Source organism: Zingiber officinale, chromosome 3B (assembly GCF_018446385.1).
Source record: "Zingiber officinale cultivar Zhangliang chromosome 3B, Zo_v1.1, whole genome shotgun sequence".
Taxonomy (NCBI): Eukaryota; Viridiplantae; Streptophyta; class Magnoliopsida; order Zingiberales; family Zingiberaceae; genus Zingiber; species Zingiber officinale.
The window spans coordinates 124,909,591-124,923,024 of NC_055991.1; positions in this window are offsets into that span (position 1 = coordinate 124,909,591).

Here is a 13,434-nt window from a genome sequence, read left to right on the forward strand (position 1 = left end):
AAATTTATATGGCAGCATATCATCTATCGGTTCGGCATTCCACGGCGGCTCATCTCCGATAATGGGAGGCAGTTCTCGGGTCAACAACTCAGGGAATGGTGTGAGGGGTACGACATCTAGCAAGCCTTCACCTCCGTAGCATATCCCCAGAGTAACGGGCAAGCTGAAGTCACCAATCGGGAGATCCTACGAATTCTTCGGGCTCGACTCGACTATGAAGGTGGGAGTTGGGTAGACGAGCTGCCCGGGGTATTATGGGCACTTTGAACGACGCCCAAGGAAGGAACAGGAGCGACCCCCTTCCACCTAGTGTATGGGGGAGAGGTCATCGTCCCAGTAGAAGTCGGGATATAATCCGATCGAATCCGAGTCTACGACGAGAACAATGCTGAGCGGAGGCATTTGGAGCTGGACCTGGTGGATGAGATGTGAGCCAAGGCCGTCGTTCAGTTGATGACATACCGGCAGAGGATGAAGCAAAACTACAACAGACGGGTAATTCCCAGATCTTTTCAGGTCGGCGACCTCGTATGGAAGAAAGTCAAGCCGGTCGGCGATGTGACCAAGCTGGGAGCTACTTGGGCTGGACCGTTCAAGATTCTAGAAAAGCTCTGTTCGAGCGCCTATTACCTCGAGGATGAAGACGGACGGAAGCTAGAGCGACCCAGGAGTTCAAGCCACCTCCAGCCGTACCGAGCTGGATAAAAGGTGCGCCAATGTAATACACGACATATATTTGTTATTGGGACCGAAATGTAGCTAGAGGGGGGTTGAATAGCTCGTCGCGTACTAGGTGCTCGTCGTTGCTTGTTTCTTCGATGGTGTGCAGCGGAAATACAAGAAATAATTACAACAACGCTAACAAACGGATTTTACTTGGTATCCACCTCACAAGAGGTGACTAGTCCAAGGATCCACGCACGCACACACACACCTCCACTAATAAACACTCCTTTTCGGTAACTACCGAAGGTGGAGAAGCCCTACAAGACTCTCAATACAGAAAGAAAGGAAAGGGAACAAAAGTAAAAGCAAAGCTTACAATGAATACAAGAAACCCTAACCCTAGCTTTCTTCTTCTTACTTTTGATTCGCCTCTTGACTTGGAAGAGCCTCCAATAACCTTCAAGAACTGGCGATCTGGAGCTTAGAGAGAGTTGTGGAGTTGCTGTCGAGGATCTGGAATGAACAGTGCAAAGTCTCTGAAGTTCTGCCGAAGAAGACGCACGCCAACGACCTTTATCTGTGCCAACGGTCAGATCCCGATCGATTAGATTGCTCCCAATCGATCGGGGAGGCTTTGTATCGATCGACCGATCGATCCAGAGCGCCTCTGTGCTCTGGGAATTTGCCTGGATCGATCGGTTGATCGATCCAGGGCTTATCGCGACAAATCATAGCTTCCCAATCGGTCCACTAATTGATTGGGACCTCTAGATCGATCAGTCGATCGATCCAGCAGGCTTCTGTGCGCTCGCGACTGCCTCCCAATCGATCCACTGATCGATTGGGACGAAGGCTTCTCGCGGGGAATCCCCAATTGATCGGTCGATCGATTGGGCTCCAGCCAATCGATCGGTTGATCGATCCAGCTGCTGATTTTTGCCCAAAACCAAGTCCCAAACCTCCCAAACCAACATCCGATCAACCTTGACCTGTTGGTACATCATGTCTAGCATCTGGTCTCCCTTGACCTGCTAGAACTCCCTCACCAAGTGTTCGATCAATCCCTTTTACCCACTTGGACTTTTCTCCTAGTGCCAAGTATCCGGTCAATCCCTTTGACTTACTTGGACTTCCACCAGATGTCTGGTCAACCTTGACTCATCTGAATTTCTCGTGCCTGACTTCACTCACCAGGACTTCCCTTCTGCCAAGCTTCACTCACTAGGACTTCTCATATGTCTGGCTTCACTCACCAGGACTTCCTTTCTGCCTGGCTTCACTCACCAGGAATTTCACCTAGCTTCACTCACTAGGATTTTCACCTGGCTTCACTCACCAGGATTTTCCTCTGCCTGGCTTCACTCACCAAGACTTTCACCTAACTTCACTTACTAGGATTTTCACCTGGCTTCACTCACCAGGATTTTCCTTTGTCTGGCTTCACTCACCAGGACTTTCACCTAGCTTCACTCACTAGGATTTCCTTTTCCTAACCTCCAAGTTAGGACTTTCACCTGGCTTCACTCATCAGGATTTTCCAGTCAAGTATCCGGTCAACCTTGACCTACTTGACTCTGCATCACAATCTCCACACATGAACAATTGCACCTGCAATCTCCATGTGTTGTCTACATGTATTGTCAAACATGTATTGTCAACATGTATTGTCAAACCATCAAAATATAAACATTAAGACTCGAGCTTGACCCAATTCAAGCTCAGTCAAACTAGATCAACCTTGACCTGGGGAATATTGCACCAACAATCTTCCAACAATCTTCCCCTTTTTGATGTTTGACAATACCTTCTTTAAGTTAGGCTAATCTCATAGTCTAAACCTCCTTCATGCCACTAGGTAATGAAGGCATAAGTTAAACCCTTCATTCTCCTCCTAAGAGGGCAAACTCCCTCTTAGATAATGAAGTCCTAACTTAAACCCTACATTTTCTCCCCCTATTGGCACATATTAAAACAAACTCTCCCCCTGAAGAGTTACTTAACGTTGTTCACAACTTCACTCGTTGTGATCAACCCGATAATGAAAGTCTCATATCTTTCATTTATCCTTAACCCTACATTCTTCCCCAATGTAGACAAATGCCCATCCTTGAGCATTTTAAACTTAAACAATGAAGATATCCACTCTCCATTGTAAACAAATGTTCAACCTTGAGCATTTTTACTAAAGAATGTTAACCACCTTCCACGGTGTATGAAAATTTAGTTTTCATGTCCTTAAAGAGTAACTCCCCCTAAAGACATGGTCGTGACTTCTGTCATTGCACTAACAATGACTTGAAATCCCTAAACCTTTAGGAAACCCAAATTTAGAAGTTTAGAGGTTCAAATGTTCAAAATTTGAAGCAAACCTCACTTAAACTTCTACCTAGTCTACCTTAACCAATGCATCCTTATTTTTATCATGAAAACACCCTCTAAATGTGTACAAACATGTCTTGAGGGGTTAGGAATGGTTACATAGACTAACCATGGTTCAAAGATGCTGAAATCAGGCCTTCCCAGCCGAAATCAGCATCTTCGATCGATTGGAGTTGGTCCCAATCGATTGAACCTTCTTAAATCGATCAACTGATCGATTCAGATAGTGTGGATCGATTGGTGGATCGATCCAGCGAGCTTCTGCTCGCGGGATTTTCCTTCTCAATCGATCGCCCTATCGATTGAGGCACTCCAATCGATCGGGTGATAGATTGGAATTCTGATAGTTGCTGAAATTTCATTTCAGTCAACTTCAGAAACCCCTAGAAAATTCTACAAAAATCCAAAAATTGTGAAAATTTGTGTAGACATTATTTAGGACATATATTATCATGGAAAAATAGTTTTCTAAGAGAATACTTCATATTTTCAAAGATTGACACAAACTTGAAAACTTGTAAAAACTTTAGTGTTTTCTCCAAGTTTTGTGTCTAACTATTCAATGGTGATTACTATCACAAGATAGCCTTCACCAAGGTTTTCCAAAAGCATTTTAAAATTTTAAAACCAATATCCAACCATATTCCTTGGGCTCAATGCACATGACTTGTATATTAGCTTTCCCAATGATTGGAACACACATAACTATGTGTTTTGATGAATTTAAAACTCAAAAGAATGCACTAAATCAACATCTTGAGTTTTGTTCATCATCCTAACATCTCACTTGTATCTAATGTGCACTAAAACACATACAAGTCACCTTATGGGTCTTTGTGAGATGTAAAGTTTGGTTTTGCCCTAATCTAGGGATCATGCATATCTATCTAGGCATTTTTGAATTATAGACATCCACCAAGGATGTTACTTGTTAATTAATGTCATTAGTCCTTAATAAACAAGGAATTAAAATGATGCATGATAATGTTATGACATACATCAAAAAGAAATAATTTTTAAAAGAAAATTTCCTATAACTATATGATGTATGGATGACATGACATGGTATTTTTTGTGTTTTTCATAATAAGGCATGAGTGCAAACACAAATAAATAAATATGATGTCATGGCATTTGATGGGCAAGCTAAGCATGACAAGTTAACATAGATAAAATACCTAGATTACCTACCTAAGTATCTTTAACCCTTAGCTAACTTAAAAATTTAAACCCTAGATTTGCCCACTATTTTTCAAGAAAATGTCAAAAACCAAATTTGACATTTCTTTTACTTTTCCTAATTTGTGTCAATTCAAATTAAGCATATTCCTCAAATTTTGGCACAATTTACTCTTTTAAAGAGTAATCAATTGAGTTAAGGCTTAAATTTACCCTTAACTTCCTAAGAACATACCAAAATCCCAACTTGGTAGTTCTTATGATTTTCTCAAATTGTGTCATTTAAAATTTCATCCAATTTCTCAAAATATGACACATTTTACTCTTTCCAAGAGTAAACCCTTTATCCTTTTCATTTTCAAAGGTTAATAATAACCTTGAAAATGCTCCTTGAGTGTCAACTTCATCATGATTGGGTTAACTACCCTTCCACTTAGAGTTGACACTCTCTAACCCATCTATGGGGTAGAGAAGATGCTCCTAGGAACCCAAAACCTATTGGTGCGCCTTGGATGCTCTAGGTACTCACTAGGGATAACTTCCCTAGATACCTTCCTAGTGACCTTGTTAGGCTTCTTAAAAGCCTTGGTCACTTTTTCTAGGTCAACCCTAGGGATTACTTCCCTTGTGACCTTGTTAGTGACTTTCTTAGACTTCTTAGAAGTCTTAGTCACGTTTGTTGCAAAAATACTTCTAGGGATAACTTTCCTTGTATTTTTGACTTGATCACTTGACTTAGAGTTGGTTCCATAACTATATGGAACCTTATGGTAAGAGATTACATCCTTCTTAGCCTTAGTTTTGTATCCCAAACCTCTATGGCCCTTGGATGACCCTTGTTGTACTCCTAGACCTAGGTTTTGCTCATTTTGCCCTTTTAGGATATTTTCCATCCTTTTTAGGGTCTTTTCCATTTTATCAAGTCTTGATCTCAAGACTTGATTTTCTATCATTAAATCCTTAGTTTTTGGTTTTTCATTAAATCCATGAGCATTTCTATTTCTAGGCTTATAACTAAAATCCTTAGAGTTATTGCCTAAAATTCCATCTACCTTCCTAACCCTAGGTGTGGTAGTTTTAGCATGGAGAGCCATGTGTTTTTCATTAATTTTATCATGCTTCTTATTTTTATGATAAATAGCATTAAAATGATATAAATTAGAACTAGCATGCTTTTTACCATTATTTAAAGGAGTAGGCTCAATAAATGTTACCTTCCTTTTTACCTTGGAGGCTCCCTCTTGAGTTGAGCTTCCTCCTTGAGCCTTGACCGCTTTCTTCCCCTTGGGACATTGACTCCGATAATGTCCCTTTTGATTGCACAAAAAGCACACAATGTGCTCCTTGCTCCTTTTTGTTCCGGGAGCGGTCTCCTTGGGCTTCTCATTGCCCTTTTGTACCACTTGGCCCTTCTTCTTGGCCAATTTAGGGCATTTACTTTTGTAATGCCCTTTTTCCCTACACTCAAAGCAAATGATATGATTTTTGTTATTTTCTAATGAAATTGTTATACCTTTGCTTGTAGGGATGGCATCTTCTCCTTTTTATCCGGAGGTAGAGGCTTCCTCTTGATCCGATGATGATTCTCCTCCAATAGATTTGACTCGATTTGTGGAGGTGGAAGCTACTTCATCCTCTTCTTCTCCATTTAACCCAGATGTAGAAACTTCTTCTTGCTCCGGGGTCAATGATCTACACTCCCCCTCAATCCTAGAGGTGGAGGCTTCATCATCTTGTACATGGAACAAGGAGTATGTTCCCTCCTTGTTCCCTTCATTGCATTCCCTCGAAGATGAAGCTTCTTCTTGGACTTCTTCTTCGGAAGTTGAGCATCTCTCAACTTCGGAGTCCTCCTCTTGTTCTTGCTCCAATGAATCGCCCTCTTTGGATTCCTCTTGATTCGGTACAGTGGAGGGTTCTTCATGGAGCTTAGCCAACTTGCTCCAAAGCTCTTTGGCATCTTTATATTGTCCAATTTTGCATAGAATTGTGCTAGACAATAAATTAACCAATAATTTGGTTACCTTGTCATTTGCTTCGCACCTTTGGACTTGCTCCGGGCTCCATTTACTCCTCTTGAGAACTTTGCCCTTTGAATTCGTTGGAGCTTCGAAGCCTTTCATAAGAGCAAACCATTGCTCTATCTCCACCATTAAGAAGTTTTCGATCCTTGATTTCCAAAGATCGAAGCTTGTAGATGTGTACGGTGGAGCCACCCTTGTGTCAAATCCAAGTCCATCTTGGAATTGCATCTTGAAGTTGAGCTTCTTGAAATTCTTTGACTTTGATAATTTTGCTCCAACTTCTTCACCCTCTAGCTCTTCTTGTTATGTTTGCCCCTTCTGGCGATGATTTCGGTGAAAAGCGACCTTGCTCTGATACCACTTGTTGGGACCAAAATGTAGCTAAGGGGGGGTGAATAGCTAGTCGCGTGCTAGGTGCTCATCGTTGCTTGTTTCTTCGATGGTGTGCAGTGGAAATACAAGAAACAACTACAACAACGCTAACAAATGGATTTTACTTGGTATCCACCTCACAAGAGGTGACTAGTCCAAGGATCCACGCACACACACACACCTCCACTAATAAACACTCCTTTTCGGTAACTACCGAAGGCGGAGAAGCCCTACAAGACTCTCAATATAGAAAGAAAGGAAAGGGAACAAAAGTATAAGCAAAGCTTACAATGAATACAAGAAACCCTAACCCTAGCTTTCTTCTTCTTGCTTTTAATCCACCTCTTGATTTGGAAGAGCCTCCAAGAACCTTCAAGAACTGGCAATCTGGAGCTTAGAGAGAGTTGTGGAGTTGCTGTCAAGGATCTGGAGTGAACAGTGCAAAGTCTTTGAAGTTCTGCCGAAGAAGACGCATGCCAACGGCCTTTATTTGCGCCAACGGTCGGATCTTTATCGATTGGATTGCTCCCAATCGATCGGGGAGGCTTTGGATCGATTGACCGATCGATCCAGAGCGCCTCTGTGCTCTGGGAATTTGCCTGGATCGATCGGTCGATCGATCCAGGGCTTATCGCGATAAATCGCAGCTTCCCAATAGATCCACTGATCGATTGGGACCTCTGAATCGATCTGCCGATCGATCCAGCAGGATTCTGTGCGCTCGCGACTGCCTCCCAATCGATCCACTGATCGATTGGGACGAAGGCTTCTCGCGGGGACTCTCCAATTGATTGGCCGATCGATTGGGCTCCAACCAATCGATCGGTTGATTGATCCAACTGCTGGTTTTTGCCCAAAATCAAGTCCCAAGCCCCCCAAACCAACATCCGGTCAACCTTGACCTGTTGGTACATCATGCCTAGCATCTGGTCTCCCTTGACCTGCTAGAACTCCCTCACCAAGTGTCCGGTCAATCCCTTTGACCCACTTGGACTTTTCTCCTCGTGCCAAGTATCCGGTCAATCCCTTTGACTTACTTGGACTTTCACCAGATGTCTGGTCAACCTTGACCCATCTGAATTTCTCGTTCTTGGCTTCACTCACCAGGACTTCCCTTCTGCCTAGTTTCACTCACCAAGACTTCTCATCTGCCTGGTTTCACTCACCAGGACTTCCCTTCTGCCTGGCTTCACTCACCAGGACTTTCACCTAGCTTCACTCACTAGGATTTTCACCTAGCTTCACTCACCAGGATTTTCCTCTGCCTGGCTTCACTCACCAGGACTTTCACCTAGCTTCACTCACTAGGATTTTCACCTGGCTTCACTCACCAGGATTTTCCTTTGTCTGGTTTCACTCACCAAGACTTTCACCTAGCTTTACTCACTAGGATTTCCTTTGCCTAACTTCCAAGTTAGGACTTTCACCTGGCTTCACTCACCAAGATTTTTCAGTCAAGTATCCGGTCAACCTTGACCTACTTGACTCTGCATCACAATCTCCACACATGAACAATTGCACATGCAATCTCCATGTGTTGTCTACATGTATTGTCAAACATGTATGGTCAACATGTATTGTCAAACCATCAAAACATAAACATTAAGACTCGAGTTTGACCCAATTCAAGCTCAGTCAAACTAGATCAACCTTGACCTGGGGAATATTGCACCAACAATCTCCCAACATTTGTCACCCTTTGTCTCCTTCAACCGCAGGAAGTAAAAACAGAAGGGTTTTTGCAAAATCACGGTCGAGTGGCTAGTCTTCCCAAACCGTCGAGCGGCGACGTTAAATCCCGGAGTCAGACCGGTGACTATAAACCCCCCGGCCCGAAGACCGTCGAGCGGCGATGTTAAATCCCAGAGTCGGACCGACGACTATAAACCCCCCGGCCTGAAAATCGTCTAGCGGCGACGTTAGACTCTAGAGTCGGCACGACAATTGTAAATACCACGCCTAAAAACCCATGAAGTGCCGTTCGAGGAGAATGCGTTTTAAAAAGTAAATAACAAAATTGAGAGGTTATATTAATTCGCTGAATGGAGGGTACACAGACAAAAGCTGGGTAACACTAACTCGCCGATCGGCGAGTGTACATATAAAACTTCAAAAATTTAGAAGCACTCCTCACTCTAAGTAATCAAAAATCGGCTCAGGGATGGCATCGAGTAGCCCGGCTAGGTCCTTGGAAGGGATAGACGTCGCTTCAGGAAGTTGACCCTTGTCTTTCAGATAAGCAGTTGTCGAATTAATGGCTTCCTCGAAGGCGATAATGAGCCGGTCACACACCTTCTGGGCAAAGTCATCCGAGCGGATATAAGCCTACCTCATCACAGCAAAGCGGCCCGATTCACCGTCTTGGTACTCCTTGAGGGCGGTTGGGGAAGCTTCAAGGGCGTCTAGGAGATTCTTCAGTTCTCCTTGGAGTTCAGTCTTCTCCACCGATCGGCCTTTTCGTTCGGCGGACAGCAGGTCAGCTAATTCCTGAACACGTTGCTCCAACGCCCGGGCCTCAATATTTTTTACGTCTAGATCAGCAATGGCCTTGTCCTTCCTCGAAGTCGCCAGGCTGATCTCCTGGTCATGTGTCTTGACCATGGCTTCAAGCCGAGCCGCCGCGGTTCCCAGCTCGGAGGATTTATGGCGCTCATCTTCCAGGAGCCTCTTTGTTTTAGCCAGCTCGGCCTTCAGCTCAGCAGTGTTGGTCCCTTTGGAGGCCGGCAAGAGGGGAGGGGTGAATTGCCCTACAAAATAAAACTCGAACCTTTTTCGGATTTCAACTATATAATTAACACTTGTAATAAATAAATAAAAGAGACTAAGTAAAGAAAAATAGACACCAGAGTTTTACTTGGTTTGCAATCAGGGGATTGCTAATCCAAGGAATGTAAGCGCACTATCTGATTCTCCTCTGGGCGGAGTAGCCTCTTTACAATGTTGACAGCACAAATGAAAAGAACAAAATTGGAAGCACAAAAAGAATTGATTACAAGTTCGTTGTTCTGAATGTGCAGACCAGTACTATATTTATAGTACTGGTCCGGGCGCCTGGAAGGAGTTCCGGGCACCCTGGAGGGGATAAAATTCTATCCCCAACGATCAGATCGCGTTTGACGCGATCCTGGTCAAAATCCAGCTCCGGGCGCCCGGACCCTCAATAGCGCCCAGGGCGCCCGGACCTCTTAAGTCAACTTTGTTGACTTTTTGTGGTCCGGTTCCACTGCTCTGGTTTAACTCGTCTCGGTCCGGGTCTGTTCGCTCCGGCTCCGTTAGCTTGGGTGATCTCGGCCTTCCGGAATAGGGCTCACCCGAACCCATGTTCCGGCCTTCTCCTCGAGCAGCCTTCCTTCCCGGTTTTTCGTCCCTCGAACGCCGCGCACGTTCTTCTCGTCCACCGGTGTACTCTTCCGCGGACACCTCGTCCCTCGGACGCACCGAGCCCGTCGGCTCTCTCCCGTGCCGTCCTTCTCGCTAGCCGCGTCTTCCGCTCGACTTCCTGTGTTCCTAAGCTCCTGCACACTTAGACACAAGGGTTAAACAAACGCAGGACCTAACTTAGCTTGCTTGATCACATCAAAACACCTTGGGGTTCCAACAATCTCCCCCTTTTTGATGTGAGCAACCCAAGTTAAGTTAAGGTAAACATATACAATAAAAACAATTTATATTCAAATAAGTCCAAGTATTTTTCAAATGAAAAATTATATTACCTCCCCCTAGACTTAACATACTTCTCCCCCTTTGATCACATAAAAAATGGGGTTATAAACAAGTCTAAGGTAAATTAAAAAAAAACTTTGAATGTAAAAACATGTCTAAGTCAGTTTAAAGACACTCTTCAGAATTTTTCTTTCGAGAAAAATTTAAGTAAAAAAATTTTCAGGTAAAAACAGTCATAAGTGTTAAAAAAAAATTAAGTTTGAAACTTATCTCAGCATTCAAAAAAAAAATTGTAATTAAAAAATTCTAAGTTAATATTCATAAGAAACAATTTTAAGTCAATTTTAAGAAAAATGATAAGGCAATATTATCATTAAAAAAAATTCTAAGTTAATTTTCATAAAAAATTCTAAAAAAAATTTCTAAGTAGTTAAAATTTTTAAATATTTTCTAACACAAATTGAATAACTCTTTTAAAGTATTAAATTAATACTTTTTCGGTTAGTCAATTAAACTTTTCATATCGATACTTGGCTTCCAGGTCGTGGCGAGGCACTAGGCCTTCTTGGTTATTGGAGCAACAACCACTTCCTTAGACAAAGCCTCATAAAGAAATTAGTTGTTTAATTTCATTGCTGAAAATGCTAAGTCTGACTTTAATTTTAAGTTAAACAGGTTTTTGGAACCCAGTAGAGGTTCCTACCTACAGGATTAACTAAGTATTTCCTAGGTATATAGATTTTTGATATATTTCTAATTTGACTTTGATGAAATCTATAATACCAATTTAAAACTCTATAATTTCTAAAAGTAAGAATATTTGAACCATTAGATTTTTTCAATCTTTCTATTTCTTCTTTTAGTTTTTCATTTTCAATTTTTAATTTTTCAAAATCCTCTATAAGACATGATTTTGTCAAAATTCTCTTTGTTTCTAAAATTTCATTTTCTAATTTGGCATTTTTATTTTCTAATTTATACATGGATTTAGTCATAGCTTTGATACCAAAGTAAAGTTCATCAGGGGGTAAGAGGGATACCTCACTTACCATATCAGACTTGAAGCCTGAATCTCCCCCTGCTTCGCTACTTCCATCTGAGGTCGCTCCCCCTTCATCAATGCTGGGTTCTGATGTACTTTGTCCTTCGTAGCTTGCCATCAGTGCTATCCCGGCATATTCTTGAGCTTCTGATTCGGATGAAGAAGTGTCGTCCCAAGTTGCTTTTAGGTTGTGTTTCTTAGGTGCCTTCATTTTGACCTTCTTGAGTTCTGGGCACTCTTCCCTTAGGTGTCCCTCCTTCTGACACTGGTAGCACCGTACCTTTCTTCTACCTTTTTGATTCTTTTGATTCTGCATTTTAAATTTATTAGATCTAAAAAACTTTTTAAAATTTCTTACCATGTATGCTTCTTGATCGTCTTCGGAGTCTAACTCGAGTTCATCCTTCTGGGTTGCGTTCAGTGCCATAGTCTGGGTTGTATCCTTTGTCGTTCCTGCACACCTGGTTTCATGCAATTCAAGAGTAGAAAACAACTCTTCTAAAGTACTTACCTCCAGGTCTTTTGAGATGTAGTAGGCGTCGACGATTGATGTCCACTCCGGAGTTCTTGGAAACGCGTTGAGCGCGTAGCGTATAGTGTCCCGGTTTGTTACCGTTTCACCAAGGTTTTCGAGACAAGTAACTAGTTCTTTTACCTTCGCATGTAGACCAGCTACTTTCTCACCTTTCTCCAGACGGATGTTCATTAGTTTGTTGCGGAGGATGTCCCTTCTAGCGAGCTTCGCTTCGGACGTGCCTTCGTGGAGTTCCAAGAACTTCTCCCAAAGTTCTTTAGCAGATAAATAGTTTCCGATGCGGTTGACCTCTTGAGGCGGTAACACGCTGAGCAGGTGATGTTTCGCATGGCTGTTTGCTACCGACTCATTCTGCTCCTTCTTTGTCCAATCGCTCTCTTCTTTTTCTTTTCCATCTTTATCTATTGGAGCTACAAAACCATATTTCTTGATAAACCGAATTTCAAAATCTGTTTTTAGGAATACCTCCATACGACGCTTCCAGTCTGCGAAGTTCCCCTCGAATTTTGGTGGAACAATGCTTGGTCCGGCCATCTTTGTTGCTTCGATCGGCGGTTAGTCCTCCTGAAGTGCCTTGCTCTGATACCACTTGTTGGTCCCTTTGGAGGCCGGCAAGAGGGGAGGGGTGAATTGCCCTACAAAATAAAACTCGAATCTTTTTCGGATTTCAACTATATAATTAACACTTGTAATAAATAAATAAAAGAGACTAAGTAAAGAAAAACAGACACCAGAGTTTTACTTGGTTTGCAATCAGGGGATTGCTAATCCAAGGAATGTAAGCGCACTATCTGATTCTCCTCTGGGCGGAGTAGCCTCTTTACAACGTTGACAGCACAAATGAAAAGAACAGAATTGGAAGCACAGAAAGAATTGATTACAAGTTCGTTGTTCTGAATGTGCAGACCAGTACTATATTTATAGTACTGGTCCGGGCGCCTGGAAGGAGTTCCGGGCGCCCTGGAGGGGATAAAATTCTATCCCCAACGATCAGATCGCGTTTGACGCGATCCTGGTCAAAATCCAGCTCCGGGCGCCCGGACCCTCAATAGCGCCCAGGGCGCCCGGAATGATTCCGGGCGCCCGGACCTCTTAAGTCAACTTTGTTGACTTTTTATGGTCCGGTTCCACTGCTCCGGTTTAGCTTGTATCGGTCCGGGTCTGTTCGCTCTGGCTCTGTTAGTTTGGGTGATCTCGGCCTTCCGGAATAGGGCTCACCCGAACCCATGTTCCGGCCTTCTCCTCGAGCAGCCTTCCTTCCCGGTTTCTCATCCCTCGAATGCCGCGTACGTTCTTCTCGTCCACCGGTGTACTCTTCCGCGGACACCTCGTCCCTCGGACGCACCGAGCCCGTCGGCTCTCTCCCGTGCCGTCCTTCTCGCTAGCCGCGTCTTCTGCTCGACTTCCTGTGTTCCTAAGCTCCTGCACACTTAGACATAAGGGTTAAACAAACGCAAGACCTAACTTAGCTTGCTTGATCACATCAAAACACCTTGGGATTCCAACAAGCAGGAGAAGGCCCCTGGGTCGTGCCTCCCCCGGAGATCTTAAGCTTCTTCAGCTCTTCCTCTAGC